The sequence below is a fragment of the Lissotriton vulgaris genome, chromosome 11, assembly GCF_964263255.1.
Source record: "Lissotriton vulgaris chromosome 11, aLisVul1.2, whole genome shotgun sequence".
Taxonomy (NCBI): domain Eukaryota; kingdom Metazoa; phylum Chordata; class Amphibia; order Caudata; family Salamandridae; genus Lissotriton; species Lissotriton vulgaris.
Window position 1 is genome coordinate 509,124,290 of NC_141699.1, and position 15,681 is coordinate 509,139,970.

The following is a 15,681-nucleotide window of genomic DNA, read 5'->3' on the forward strand; positions in this document are numbered from 1 at the left end:
GTCAGCCACAGGTGACTTACCTAGGCCATCTTCTGTCCAAAGAAGGGAGGAAACTTACACCCGACCGAATCCAAACCATCCTAGATACCCCCATCCCGAAAACACAAAAGCAGGTCCGCTCTTTGGTTGGCCTAACCTCTTTTTGTAGACAGTGGTTGCCTAATTACAGCCTTATCGTGAAACCATTACTCGCCCTACTGACCAAAGATGTCCCCTCCCCGCTTCCTTGGACCGCTGAGTGTCAAGCCTCCTTTAAAGAACTACGGGATGCACTCTGCTCAGCGCCCGTCCTCGGAACGCCGGATTACTCCAAACCCTTCTCCCTCTTCACCCACGAAAGGAAGGGATGCGCATTGTCTGTCCTAACGCAATCAATTGGTCCTAAGCAGCGCCCTTGTGCCTACTTCTCCGCCACTCTTGATCCTGTAGCCAGAGCTTTGCCTGCCTGCCTTCGAGCAGTAGCCGCCGCTGCTGTCTCTATCCGTCAGAGCGAGGGAATTGTACTTTCCAACACTCTCACAGTGCTAGTACCCCATGCAGTTGACACCCTCTTGAACCAGACCAAAACCCAGCACCTGACTAGCGCACGACTGACAGGGTATGAACTGACGCTACTTGCACCCCACATCACACTAAAGAGATGCACGACTTTGAATCCTGCCACATTGTTACCCCTGCCTGAAAATGACCCCGGCATTCCTCCCATCCACGACTGTGTGACCCTCACGGACGAACAAACTAGGAGTAGGGTTGACCTCCGAGACACTGCTTTCCCTGACCCCGATGGAGAGCTATGGGTAGACGGCTCTTGCATCAAACTCCCAGATGGCACCACCTCAGCTGCCTATGCAGTAACGACAGCCCGAACAGTAGTTGAGACAGCTTGCATCACACAACGATCTGCCCAAGCAGCAGAGCTGATAGCCCTCACCCGAGCATGCATCATAGCCGCAGGGACCACCACGAACGTATATACGGTCAGCCAGTATGCCTTCGGAGTGGTCCACCATTTTGGGCTCCTGTGGAGAGAGAGGGGATTCCTGACGTCCCACGGCACCCCGATCCTCCACGGAGATCTAGTCTCCGCTCTGATTGAAGCAGTTCTCCTCCCCAAACGATTAGCGGTGATCAAATGTCAGGCACACAAAAAGGTGACAGACTTAGTTGGACAAGGGAATGCATTGGCCGACATCACTGCACGAACCACAGCCGAGAATAGGACGGTGACACGCATGTATGTGACCAGGTCACAAGCAGAAACATGGAGTGACACAAGGGTAATGATCAGAGACATACAGTCGGCCAGCACCCCTCACGAGCTGACTAAGTGGGCAGGGGTGGGTTTGAAGGATGAGGAAGGCTGTTGGCGAACGAAGGATGCAAGCAAATGGATGCTGCCCGACTCATATCTGATTCCCATACTGACCATGGCTCACTCCCCCGCACACATAGGATCTGCACCCATGATCGAACTCATTTCCAAAGTCTGGCATAACGACAAAATCCCTGACTCAGCCAGACGCCTAGTTCAGCAGTGCCTTATCTGTCTGCAACACAACCCCGGGAAAGGAACTGTAGTGCCCCGGGGAGGGTTTGGGACCCCCAATCACCCCTTTGAGGTCCTTCAGATGGATTACATCCAACTAGAGAGATGCCGAAACCTGAAGTATGTACTAGTCATCGTATGTGCCTTCAGCAAATGGGTAGAAGCCTATCCAACCCGTGACAACACTGCCATGACTACTGCCAAAGTACTACTGAAGGAATTCTTCACTCGCTATGGCCTTTGCCGAATTTTATGGAGCGACAATGGCCCCCACTTCATAGCTGAGGTTATCCAACTAATCCTGAAGGGGTTGGGGGTGAAGCAACGATTCCATGCGGTCTTCCACCCCCAATCCGCTGGTCTAGTGGAACGCCACAATGCCACACTAAAGCTGAAACTGGCAAAAATAGTGGCCACCACTGGACTTAACTGGCCGGATGCCCTCCCACTGGCTTTGTTATCAATGCGCTCCACTCCCACCAAGCACCATTTGACCCCCTACGAGGTCGTGTTCGGGCGGCCAATGAATCTCTGGACTGCTCCCAAACCGACCTCCATTCATGACGTCCCAGACGTCCTACTATCTGATTATTTGTGCAAGTTAACTAAAACGTTGTCTGTCATTCATCAACAGGTGCAGCAGGCCATCCCCGATGCTTCCAGGGGCCCCGGTCACGACATCCAACCGGGAGATTTCGTATTGATACGAAATTTCCAGCGAACCAAGAGTCTGGAACCTCGGTGGACGGGCCCCTGGCAAGTGCTGATCACCACCCGAACGGCACTCCGAGTGGAGGGGAAGAAGCACTGGCTGCACGCGCATCATTGCCGGAAGGTCTCTGCAAACCTGGCCACGACAGAAAACGTCAGCACCCAAGAAGAGCTCCTGAGCAAAGACCGACCGATATTGGACTGTTATCCAGATACTGAGGCACTCGAACTTGCAAAATTCTCTGATCCTACTGTGCCATCCAGAGAAGGGTATTTCCTGCGTCGAAAGGAGGGAGTCTCGGCTAAGTAGGCCACGGACTAAGTTAAATCTCAGAACGGTGACCTACACACAATCAAGGGTTGCCGGGAGAGAAGCTAAACGAAGTCTGTGGTTCTGCCCACTACCGAGCCCCTTGAAGGTGATGGAAGCGCCAAATAAGAAGATGATGGAAGCGCCAGATAAGAAGATGATGGAAGCAACGGGAAATACCCAGTATAGAAATCCAAAGACTGACAACCTGCACAAATCAAAGACAATTGCACTCTTCATTGCCTTCCTCTTCTGCCTCCTCCTCATGACCTCCTTCTGGATTCTGGAAGAGAGCACACCGGCTCATGAGACATTGCTACCTACTGCACAGCCAACACCCCTGAAAGAGCATCACCTAATCTCTCTGTCGCCTCAGCTCCGAGAAAGGCGCAGGGAATTCTGGAACAATTCCTTCGTGCAACTGCTGCACCAACACAACCTTGCTGCAAATGCTACGAACTGTTGGATCTGCGGGTTGCTCCCACATGCCACTGGACACTCCATCCCCTTCATCCCTTCACCCTTCTCAGTTCACGGCTCTTGCCTCGCCTGGTTGATCCTCATGCAAGAAAGCCACAGGGACAACGCCACCTCCAGCCGGACAGTGTCACACTTCTACTCTGGGTTCTGGCTGAACAAAACAGGAAAGACCCCAGCTGCCCTGTGTCCTGCGCTCGCAGGCGCCACCTTCATCAAAGACATTCCAGCCAAAGAACGAGTCGAAGTACAGGTGCTCCACAATCCGGCCAGAACCACCTTCACTCATCTGCAAAAACAAACTACCGCCACTTTAACCGTGGCCCTGTCTGTTATCAATGTCACCGGTCTCGTGTGTCTCGAAGGCCAGGGGACGCAGCTGGTGGGTTACAGCGCCTGCCGAATCACCAGAACATTGGACTCAGCTGAACCCCCTTCTTTTGTTGCTTCTCCAAACATGTACTTTGTGTGTGGCACCGAGGCTTACACCTGGCTTCCGAGAGGTTGGAAGGGCACCTGTTATATTGCCTTCGTTCTTCCACCCACATATGTAGCCCCTGCCAACCATCACCGGCAGAGGCGTGCAGACGACCTTGGACAAGCCGACTCCACCGGAGCACAGTTCCTGGATGCAGCAAAGGGACTTGTTCCTCTGTGGGGTCCAATGGCAAACAGCCGTGCTATCCGACACCTGACCCAGGCCGTAGAAACAACGATCAACATCACGGCTGGCATCCTCGCCAACAACACTGCGGAGCTTCAGGCGGTCCGCCTTGTGACCCTTCAAAATCGACTCGTCCTAGACGTGGTCCTAGCCGACCGAGGAGGAGCATGCCGCATCATCGGATCCAGCTGCTGCACCTACGTGCCTGACAACTCGCCTTCAGTCTACAAAGCCATTGAACACCTCCACAGACTGTCCTCAGAGGTTCACCAAGAACAGGAAGGATGGTCGCTTGGGAGCTGGTTTTTGGACACTTTGAAAAATTGGGGTTGGAAGTTGTTTTCCTTCGTACTGATACCTGTTGTGATATTATGTGGGTGTTGCTTAGGTATCCAATGTCTGCCACCTTTGCTCGGCCTTGCTTCTAGCTGTATGTGCCCAAAGACTTTGGACTTCCAAAATGAGCACATGAGCCCCCTCTATGAAGTAGAAATACGTGGCCTTATGGGGATAAATCCGAACTGACAAGTTGGCGAGACATGTTAAAAGGGAGGACTGTGGAATTTTAGTTTGCGATCTGAACATCATCTGCGCCAGCTTGTCACCTATGCACTACGTGCACGGCAGCCATTCTAGGTCACCTATGTACTACGTGCACGGCAGCCATTTTAGATATCATGGTCTCCCTGTCCACGATCGATCGCCAGCGCGCCTCTCTGACCCAGCAAGCATCCTCCGCGCACCCTGGCTCCCCCTCCCTCCTCCTTATGAGCATGACCCTTCTGCATGACCCTGTCCTTGGGAGTCACGCCAGCGCCTGACCAACACCTCCTCTCTTCCCATGAATGCCCCTCTGTTGATAAACCTCCCCTCAGCGCTGGATTGTCCACGCAGCATGAATACCCCTCCATTGATGGCCCCTCACCTCGTGTCCGACTGTCCACACAGGTCCGAGGCCACTGCATAAGCCGGGAGATATCATTTACTGACCCTTATTGTATGAGGTCGCTCTCCTTCAAAGGACCTTCTATTGATCCAGGCCTCCCCACCCCCTGTGATATGATCAGGCGCACACATCCTAAGACTCGACGAAACACTCAGCTGCGTGATGACCCCCTCTCTTATCAGCAGGTTGAGGACCTCCATTGTGAAGGTATATGGGGGTGGGATTAACACGAGGATTACGGGGATGTCTTTTTCTTGCCTTACAAAGTTGTGATTGTAATAAAGGAAGGTCACATGCCATAAACCAGTGTATAAGAGGCCAGGCCTCTGAGAGGCTGTTAGAGCACCTCGAGACGATACCTTGTTGTCTGATCTGATGTGTTCTGCTCCGTCGGAATAAACTTCTGTTTCCTGCCTTCTGGTCTCCGGCGCCTGCCTCATTGCTTGGTAAACTTGAATGGTACAAGGGCGGTTAGCGCCGGGCAAATCTTGAGAAAGGTCCTAGCCCTACCTTTTTCTACAACCTTTGCGGTGGTTTGGGCCCTGAAGAAGTTGCGGCCATACCTGTTTGGTTTGCACTACCTTGTTCAGACCGACCACGGCCCCTCCGGTGGCTTATGCAAATGAGGGGCAAGAATCCCAAGTTGCTAAGGTGGTCCATCTCCCTACAGGGAATGGACTTTAGGATGGAACACCGGCCTGGAGTGGACAACGCCAATGCTGATAGTCTCTCAAGGTTTTTCCGCCTTGGTGACGAGAACTTCCAAGGGATTGGGTAGCTCTCCCCACTTTCAGCTGGGGGGGACGCGTGTTAGACCTGTCAGCCTTTGGGTGGTCTCCCCCTATTTTTTTTCTCTCTTTCTGCCTCACATTTTTTCCCACCAGTTTTTTTTTGTGTGGCCTTTGGTCTTCGGGCGCCTTGCCACTGCCAATCAGTGCTGAGGCGCAGGTGCACCTTTCTAAAATGGCGGAATAGGTGAGCTTCATAAAATGGTCACCTGTCAGAAATTACCTCTGAGCTCTAGCCCATAGGATAGCATTAGGGGGTTCCAGAACCTCCAAAACCACTCTAGTGACCTGGGCCCAGGTTATATAAGGGAGGGTACTGGGCGGCCATTTTGTCATAATGCTGGGTTGGCTGGAGTGAGGACTACAGCGTCAGGGGGATTGTGTCACAGGCTAAACTGACTGCTCCCAGGGGCTGCGGGGGTGGTCTGAGGATGCTGCCCTCCTAACTGTTGATCTGGCCCTGTCTTAAAGAAGAACAGAGATAACAATGCCCCAGTGTTTCCACATATTAAGCGGACTGCTCTTTTTGGTCAGCTGGTGAGAGAGACCTTGACCCGGCCCGAGAACCTAGGAGGGTTGGCGCTGTGTGCTTAGGGGGCATTGGACTGTCCAGAAGGGGGAGGGTGAATGCTGTGCAGGGGTCCCTTTCTGCGACCTCTGAAGTGGTAGCGTGACCGGATCCTATAAAGAGAGTGGGTACCTGACCCCTGAAATTAAGCATATTTGAGCCTTTCTTGCGTAGGCGCTGGGTCAAGACCGTGCACCCTGACTAGAGAACTACTGATGATCTATGCTCAATGTACTTACCTGCTTGGTTTAAACTGTTGCATATACCTGCTGATTCCATATCTAATGTACTTACCTGCTTGGTTTAAACTGCTGCATGTACCTGTTGATCTATGCTTAATGTACTTACCTGCTAATTGCCTATTTAATGTGTTTAAATACCAATTTTTTTTAACTACTGCGAGGTAATGCAATGCAATGTACTGTTTAATATGATGCAGAAAATCCAATAATGGAATGCCAGAAGTCCTAATTTATTAACTATTGAAAACTTCACCCCTTTTTAATTCAAAAGGATAAAGCCTCTCTACTTTCTTCTTAAACTAAGACGGTGTGGTGTCATTTTTGGTGGGTTTGCGCTGGGGTGTTGTAGTGTTTTCTGCGCAAGTACGTCACAATTGCATTCAGGATTTAGCCTTCCCACTCTGTGCCATGCTACCCTAAGTGGGCCGGTGGTCCCGGTTCTAACATTTGGTGTTCAGTGGTGGGATACGATTTGTGCTGGTGTACACCCTACAGCAACTCAGTGTGCACCACTGACCTTACACCTAATTTTTGTTCTTTCTCTGACTGGCAATTTTGTTTTCCTAGAGTTAGTCTCTTCAATTGGTATTTTTGTTTTTTCCAAAATTCTCGCTGAAGTGGTGGTTGTAGGTGGTTCCTATTTAACGCCCTTTTTATCAAGTGTCCCATCAATTCCATGCAAATGTCTGAGGGCCCATCTGGCAGGAGGGAGTTTGAGTTGGCTGAGATGGAAACCTACTCAGTGACGCAGCTTAGAGAATTTTGCCAGGAAAAAGGGGTGTTCTTTAAGCGTGGCGCAAAGAAGGCTGAACTTCAAACCAGCTTGAGAGCATGGGTAGCAGCCCACCCGGACGGGGGAAGGGACGAGGGGGGACTGGAGCCTAACACCACCGAAGAATTAGACCCACTGTTTCAAACTGAAGGCTGCAACCTGCTAGCAGGGCCTTGGACACCTTCTAGGGCGGGCAGTAGTGTTTCCGGGAGGAGCCTGTCCTCAGTAGAGTTAGTGGACAGGAGGGAGAAGATACAGCTAAAATTGGAGCTAGCACGGTTGGATAAGGAGCGGGAAGAGAGGAGGTTTGTCCATGAGCTTACTTTAAGGGAACTGGATTTTAGAGCCCTGCAGATAGGGACTCCAGCAATCCCACTGGTGGCAGCATACCTAAGGAAGTTACCAGGGAGCCCAGACTCTACCTGCCCAAAGATGTAGTAGCCAGTTTTAGCGTAGGGGACGACATTGGCAAGTGGTTGGCTGCCTAGGAGGTCTCGTTGAGAGCCCATGGGGTCCCTGAAAGTCATTGGGGGTGGCCTGTATAAGTACATGCCCCCAATGGGGAAGGACGCCCTTCTGGCCCTAGAACAGGAGGATCAGACCAATTACCCTATAATGAAGATCGCCTTAGTCAGGAAGTTTGGGCTGACCTCTGGAAAATACCGGCAGAAATTTCGGAACAGTCACAAGCTTCCCACGCAAAACTGGGTGGATTTCTTAGACCATTTTGGTAAGGCATTAGAGGGCTGGGTGCGGGGCAGTGAGGTTACTGATTACAAGGGGCTGTACAATCTGTTCCTAAGGGAGCACCTCCTCGAGAAATGTTTTCCGGAGCTGCGTCAACACCTGGTGGACTGCAAGCTGACTAACCCTAGGAAGCTTGCAGAGGAGGCGGATACCTGGGCCAGTACCAGGGTGCCTTCTTAGGGATCTGGGGGGACTCCCAAAAGGCTGGTCAGTGTTCTTCCCAGAAGAAAGAGGGGGGAGATAAAAAGGAGGAGTTCTACAAAGGCCCCCAAAATAGCTTGCATGGGAAGGAGTCAGGTTCCCCATCCAAATTTGGCCACCAAAAACCCACTTATCCTGACCGTAGTCAGCAGCCCAGAATTGTCCGGTGCTACGAGTGTGGTGAAGTTGGACACTATAAAGGAAATCCCAAGTGTCCAAAGAAAGCGCACCCTCCCACTGTAGGAAAAACCCCTGGGGTGGCGAGTGTAGTGCTTGGGGAGGAGCTGCCCCTAGATAAGGGGGTGAGTGGGCAGGGCTGACCTTAGTGTCCCTGGGAGACAGCGAGATGGTTCCTAATACCCATGTGCCCCCGAATACCACCAAGTATAGGCAGTGGGTCACCATCAAGAGGGTGGAGGCTCCCGGTTCCAACACCTGTCACCTCTGCAAAACTCTGAAAAAGTGAAATAAGCCATTGGCAATATAAAAGTGGCATACAGTGCACGTGTTTCATATTAAACTATACCCACACATAAAACCCTTTATTAAGCAAGGACACTGACAAAGCAGAACAGGATTAACTGTCTTTATTACCTATTACACAGATATGCATCAAAAGTAGACAAGAGTAAGGCCAGTGGCCAGTAGAAAGTGCAAAGTAGGTACAAGTGTGCATGAGAACCGGCACAGGGAATGGTAAAAGACAGTAATAAACAGCAAGGTCAGTGGCCAGTCCAAAGTGCAGAGTAGGTACATGAGAACCTGAACAGGGAATGGGCAAACGCAGTAAAAAACAGCAAGGCGAGTACAAAGTGCAAAGTAGGCGCATGTGTGCCTGAGAACCTGCACAGGGAATGGGCAAACACAATAATGAACAGCAAGGCCAGTGACCAGTCAAAGTGCAGAGTAGGTACATGAGAGCCTGCACAGGGAATGGGCAAACACAATAATGAACAGCAAGGCCAGTGGCCAGTCCAAAGTGTAGAGTAGGCACATGTGTGTATGAGAACTTGCAAAGGAAATGGGTGAGACTGTACGCTGCCATGGTCAGCAACACAGTTAGGGGGATAACAATGGGCGCTGTGGGAGAGACAGGTGTGTGAGGGGGACTTTCACTCAGACTTGGCCAGCAGTCGGACTGGGAAGTGGCTGAGTGTCAGGCCAGTTCGAGGACTGGACCTGGGAGAGAGAGGACCAGCTGAGGTAAAGGCATCAGTGGCTTTGGAAACTGGAGGGCTGCTTGGACTGGGTGGTGTGGTGGGACGTGGAGGTGGAGTCATGCTGCCGTGAGACACAGTGTGGGAGGGAGAATATGGAGGGGTGCCTTTCTACTTCTTGAGGACTCGATAGGCAAGAACTGTCTTGGGAGGAGTGGTAAGTGGTGCGGACACAACAGGCACACTCTCCACCAAAGCTGCATCCGGTGCAGCCAGTGGGCCTCCCTCTGGAGACCTGCTGGATCTGGAGATATGCTTGGTATGCCTTGCCTTTTCCCCTCTATCACCTGTTTACCAGGTGAACCCCCTACAGTGACCTCCTTTACCTGCTTCACAGGGGTCTGGATGAGAGTAGAGGTGGTGGGTGAATCTGCCTTAGCGGTATTTTTCTGTGGACTCTTAGCAGGCACCAGCTTCACAGCAGGCACTGGAAGTGACTGCTTTTCTCTGCAAGACGCTTTTGGGACAGGAGAGTCCTTTCCTGGGATGCCTCTGAGGCATGTGAGCCTGAGGCCTGCTTCTTGGCATGATGCCCCTGAGTGTCACCTGCAGTGTTTTTGTCTTTGCGCTCTGGTGTGGCTTTGGTTTGTTTGGGGGATGGTGTCTGTGCTCTGGCCCGCTTGGACTGCTGCTGTTGTGTGCTGAGTGTTGTGTATCTTGAGCCTGAGGTATGTGGTGTGTGGTCACTCTTGTCATATGTAGCAACTGGCAGGGGGTGGCCAATGGGACTGGAGCAGGACTCTGAGCCTGTTACAGCTGAATGGCTGCCATCACTGTGGAGGACAAAGACTAGACAGTCCTGTGTAGCCCACCCATGTCTGAATAAATGCCCTCCATGAAGGCAACTACCTGTGCCTACTTCTTGTCATGGTCTAGGAAGGCATTAAGGAGAGTTGTCTGACCCACACACAGCTGGCAGAAAAGGTCCACAGCCTCAACGCTGAGGGCAGCAGGGGAGACAGGGGCAGGGGAAGCAGTGCCTGGGGGAAGGTCACACTTTCCTTCTTACAAGAACCCCACCTGCGGCCTCGCAGAATGTATAGGACTGCTTTGACACCAACGTGTAAGGTGATGGCAGCCCTGCATTTCTTTGTTACTGGTTCATTCCAGTACATGGCGTCCAGCGCAGATGTCGCAACCTATGTCCAGCATGGTGCTACGTGATGTCCTGTCCGCTATGATGACCTACAAGGACAGATACATCCATTTCCACAGGAGGAATGAATTGGTGGCTGTGAAGGCTGGTTTTTATGCCCTTGGGCAAATCCCTAATGTTGGTGGTGCCATTGACGTAGTCACAAAAAAGATCCCTGGGGAACAGAAATCAAGAGCCTAGCTGCTAACTATAGTCCTATTCACAACATTCATTTGGGTTGGAATAGTGGATATAGTGATAGAAAAAGAGAATTGCTCTTTTTCTTGTTGTCCCCTCACTCACCAGGGTTGCCCCACGGTGACATGCTTCATCATAGGGGCCCTCCCAGTCCGCTGCAGACTGGGTCGTGCTGCGACATGCGAATTACGTCGGAGCACTTATAATTTGACTATTTGTGGTGCGGGTGTAGTGATGAAATGGTTAAAAATACCAGCCTAGTAAGCTTTATATAGTTTATTCTTGCTTCCAGGTGGTAACGTTAAAAACGGGGTGGAAGTATTAGGATACCCAAAAGCAATGTGTTTAGGTGTGCCTATCAACTCCTGTCAACATGTTTCGTGCATCCCCCAAGTACTTCCTGAGGACTACACAGGGACCAGCCCTGTGTTCTCCACTCCTAAGAGATGCTGCAATGAGCTAAATAGTGAAAAATGCTGCAATCAAAATTAATGCATGCATATAGTACCTACGTAACCAAATGAATCACGTGGTTCATGTGGTAGGGCCTAGCTGCGCCCCATGGACTCGGAGGTGTTCAGTATCCCAGCAATTTGCTAACAGGATACCTCCCTCGTTTAGCAACTAGTCACGCCTCTCCGGTCCGGAGGAAGTGCTTGGGGGATGCACGAAACATGTTGACAGGAGTTGATAGGCACACCTAAACACATTGCTTTTGGGTATCCTAATACTTCCACCCCGTTTTTAATGTTACCACCTGGAAGCAAGAGTAAACTATTTAAAGCTTACTAGGCAGGTATTTTTAACCATTTTCACATACTCCACTCCATCACTACACCCGCACCACACATAGTCAAATTATAAGTGCTCCTACGTAATTCCCAAGTCGCAGTACGCCCCAGTCTGTCATGATTCCACACCTCCTCATCCTTAAGGACTACGCATCCCCTTTAGGCTACTGTTTTATTTCCCTTTTGAAACCCACCCCTGTCCCGTGCGCCCGCACGCTTCAAGTCAGTGTGTTTGGTGGTACTGTATTTCATGCCTTAATTTCATGCCTTGTGTCCTATTGTGATTGTTTCCACTATTTGTGCAGGTTTCTGTGTTTTCATGAGGTTTAATTTAGGTTTAGGAGCAAGCGCAGACGAAAGACCAAGCCTTCGCTTTGAGCGCTCACGGAAGTCAGACCTTCGCTCAGAGACCGGTCTCATCGCATCCTTTGCACGCGCCTTTTTGGTGCGCCTCAGAGGGGTTTCAGGAAGCTTCTGTCTCGCGCACCGTCCGTGTGCGTAACTGGGTGGAGCTGGGTGCGGCCCAGTATTTAAACCGCACCCAGCCTTCTGGAAGGCGCTTTGCCTTCAGACTTCATTTGGAGAAGGTCGCGTATTCATCTTACCGGCAGGACATCTTCATGGCTCTTCAACTGGCTAATCATTCTTTGAAAACAGCTATGAAGACCCTAGAAGACAAAGAGTCAGAAAGCTAAGTACTTTCATTGATTGGTTAAAGGCGCCCTTCGCAAGAAAGGTTTAAGACAATTTTTGGAACTTTGCTTCACAGAGGAAAACGCAAGAAAAGACTTTGGACTATTTAGTTTCTTGTACTTCAGTATTCTTCAGAAGAACTTGTTTAGGTTTCCTTGTATGTTATTTAGATTCATATTTTATAGCGAATACAGTCATCGCTTGATGTTGTTAAGGTATGGGATTTTGTGTATTTGCTTGTCTTTCCAAAATTAGAGGACGATTTTCAAGAACCCCGAGTCTAGGAGGCAAGACGTTTATTGCAAGTAAGTGGTAGAAGAGTTAGGTAGGATTTGCGAAAGCCTTTTAAAGAATGATAAGTAATCCTCCTCTTTCATTTCCAGCCAAACTCAACTAGAGTCTTCCAGCCTACAAGCTGACCACTTATTCCCAGAGGACCCTTGACGACACCGTCTTCACCTCCATAAAGAAATACTGGACGAAGGCCCACTCCTTACTGATCGCAGGTAGGCGAACGTTTAGAAATCCAGTTAGAGTCTTAAGTATCTTAACCAGAGTAGTTAAAAGATTAGAATAGAATAGGAGGAAACTATAGGACTTGAATAGTAAAGTCTTCTGTGCTTGTTGCCTCGCAGGTCGACAGCAAGAATCAAGAGTCTTCACTGCAACGTCCAGTACCGGCCCTCCTCCCTAATTTCTAGTTAATTTCTTGCTGTAATTTTAGAATCAGTAAGTGTTAGTTAGTAATCAGGGAAGTTGGTCCCTTACGTCTCTGCGGAATCATCTGCGTCATCCTAGAGGGCTTCTGTACAAGCAAGGTAAGGGACGACGTGGATAGCTTGACACAGTCTGCAGCGGACTGGGATGGCCCCTATGATGAAGCATGTCACCGTGGGGCAACCCTGGTGAGTGAGGGGACAACAAGAAAAAGAGCAATTCCCTTTTTCTATCACTATATCCACTATTCCAACCCCAATGAATGTTGTGAATAGGACTATAGTTAGCAGCTAGGCTCTCGATTTCTGTTCCCCAGGGATCTTTTTTGTGACTAAGGTAATTTTGGAGGGTGAGCCTATGCCCTTTCTTCCCTCTACCTCCCTTCCTTTTGTGTTGGTGCCATTGACTTCACACATGTTGGCCTGTTTCCACCACAGGCGCGTGAGCACATCTACAGGAACAGAAACATTTCCATTCCATCAATGTGCAAGTGGTTTGCCAGGAGGATATGATCATCTCAAACGTCTGTGCCAAATTTCCTGGATCGGGCCCATCACTCGTACATCATGCGTAACAGCATTGTGCCAAAGCTGATGGCAAATCTGCTTCCGGAGCGTGCATGGATTGTGGGTGAGTACGCAGAGTCAAGTAGGGTGCTTTGTGTGTGACATCCTGTCCTCTGCCACAGTTATATCACAAAGTTGGTCTGTGTATCTCATGCCTAGGTGACTCTGCATATCGCAACCGGCCTTGGTTGCTGAGCCCACTGCAAAATCCCAGGACCCCAAGTGAAGTCCGCTACAATGATGCCCCATGGGAGGACACGTCGTGTGGTGGCGCGTACTTTTGGTCTGCTGAAGCCACGATTTCGCTGCCTGGACAAGACCGGAGGTGCACTAATGTACTTGCCCAAAAAGGTGTGTCAGATTGTAGTTGCATGCTGCATGCTCCACAACCTGGCCTTGCGCAAGGAGATCCCCCTGCTCCGGGACGCTGATGAGCAGCTGAGGCCCCTGCCTGCAAAACAACCCATGTTCAGTGACGAGGATAGTGGAGAGGAGGAAGGTGTTGACCTGCGTCAACATCTCATCGACCGCTACTTCCCTTGACGGTGAGTGGCAACGTACAAATGGGCCATTGCTTGCTGATGTAGTTGTTGTAGAAAAGGTCAAGTTGAGCTTTGTGACTGCAGCCTGTTGTTGACTCTGTGCTGGCTGCTGATGTATCTGGGACAGGGTAGCTTAGCACAGCTACAGGATGTCTATGTCAGTACTGTTGCTCATTGTAATGTGTGCAGATTGGGGTACCGTGATGACAAGTGCTGTGTGATGTCTGTGATGCCACTGATAGAGCGCGCAGGTCGCCCGACCCTTAGATTTTCCAGATTTCACGCACTTGGGCCCATGACGTGTTTATGACAGTATTTTTGTGAATCGGGCGAGTTTACACACCACCATCAGTAATTCTATGTGTTTTCTTTAACACTACTACCTGTGTACCTGACTTACCACAGGCACATATTCTCCTGATGGATCAGGAGCTAGCAGTGGACAAGAGATAAGAAGATCCTTAATACTTTATACATTCAATAACACTTCGATATTTCTATAACGACCACAGACACCTGAAGGGTTTTAAAGGTTTTATATAGTAAGTTTTAAATCAGAGTGACATGAGTATAAGACTAATACAAATCAAAACATCAATAATCAGGATTATAACTATTATATAACTGTGAAAAAGGGCAAGCACCATTGAGTGTGAGTGAAAAATACTACTGGGTAAGGGTAACAGGGAACATGCTACTCAGTTTTTAGACTTATACTAAAGTAGGTGAGTTTCAAACACATTAGTCAGTGGATTTTGCTAAAGTCCTACAAGTGATTCAAACTGATCTTCGTCTAACTACTAATTCAAAACCTAGATTCTAAACACCAGTAACTTAGATCACCCTAATTTAAGTAAATCAGTTTCAATATGCCCTACAGGAAGGGGGAAAAATGGAACATAGCTACCAAACAGTTGCATATAAGTCTTTGGAGAGGACAGAGAGAATACCATGGGCAAGGATGCTTTATTAAAAGAAAGGAAGGAAAGGAGAATAGAAAGACGGACACCCACAATTATATTTACCTAGGACGGGAATGCGGACTAACTCTGGCCACGGGTCAGTTTGGAAAAAGGCGAGGACAAGGACCCTCAAGGACTTGGGATGCCAGTAGGTGAGCAGGTACAGCTCACGGACAATCAGGACAGGATACCCCTCAGGATTTGGGTCAGGACTGGGCTCACCAAAAGGCATGACCAACACCTGCAGCTTCGGATGCAACGCCTGCGCTACTCCCTCTCTGCACGGAATCCGCCAGTAACCCCGATTGGGTTCTCGAATTTCCCAGCAAAGTGCTTCACCAGCAATTAAGACTATTTCCACCCCTTGGAGTTTGTGGAAATTACGGACAGAGTGCTCCGCAGCTTTCTGTATCAATCACCTATAGAGTTCGTAGGGTCGGTGACAGGTCAGCTACTCGGACAAGTCGGACAATTTCTCTAACTAAAACTAGGCTAGTTATACCAATTTTTGGGTCCCCAGACCACCCACAAATGTTGCAAGTGACAGGATCCCCACTTAGGATCGGTCAGACGAGGTGGTTAGGTCATTGTCACCACCTAAAATTCTGGGTTCCCATAATTAATATTTATATTTCTGTACCCACCCCTTACATTCCAGTTCCCATGCCATAGGCAGCAAGGAATACAATAGGACACACAGTGAAGTATCCATTTGTTTCAAGTTCAGGTGCAGCTCGGCTCCTCTCGCTGGGTCATAGTTCAGGTTCTCATGAGCATCTCAGCTTCGGCAGCCAGCTGGCGGCGTTTTGCTTCTGCGCGGTTTGGATTGTCCCTCATCACATGATTGGGGTGTAATGGGTTTCAAAGATGGAGCGACACCCCACTCCC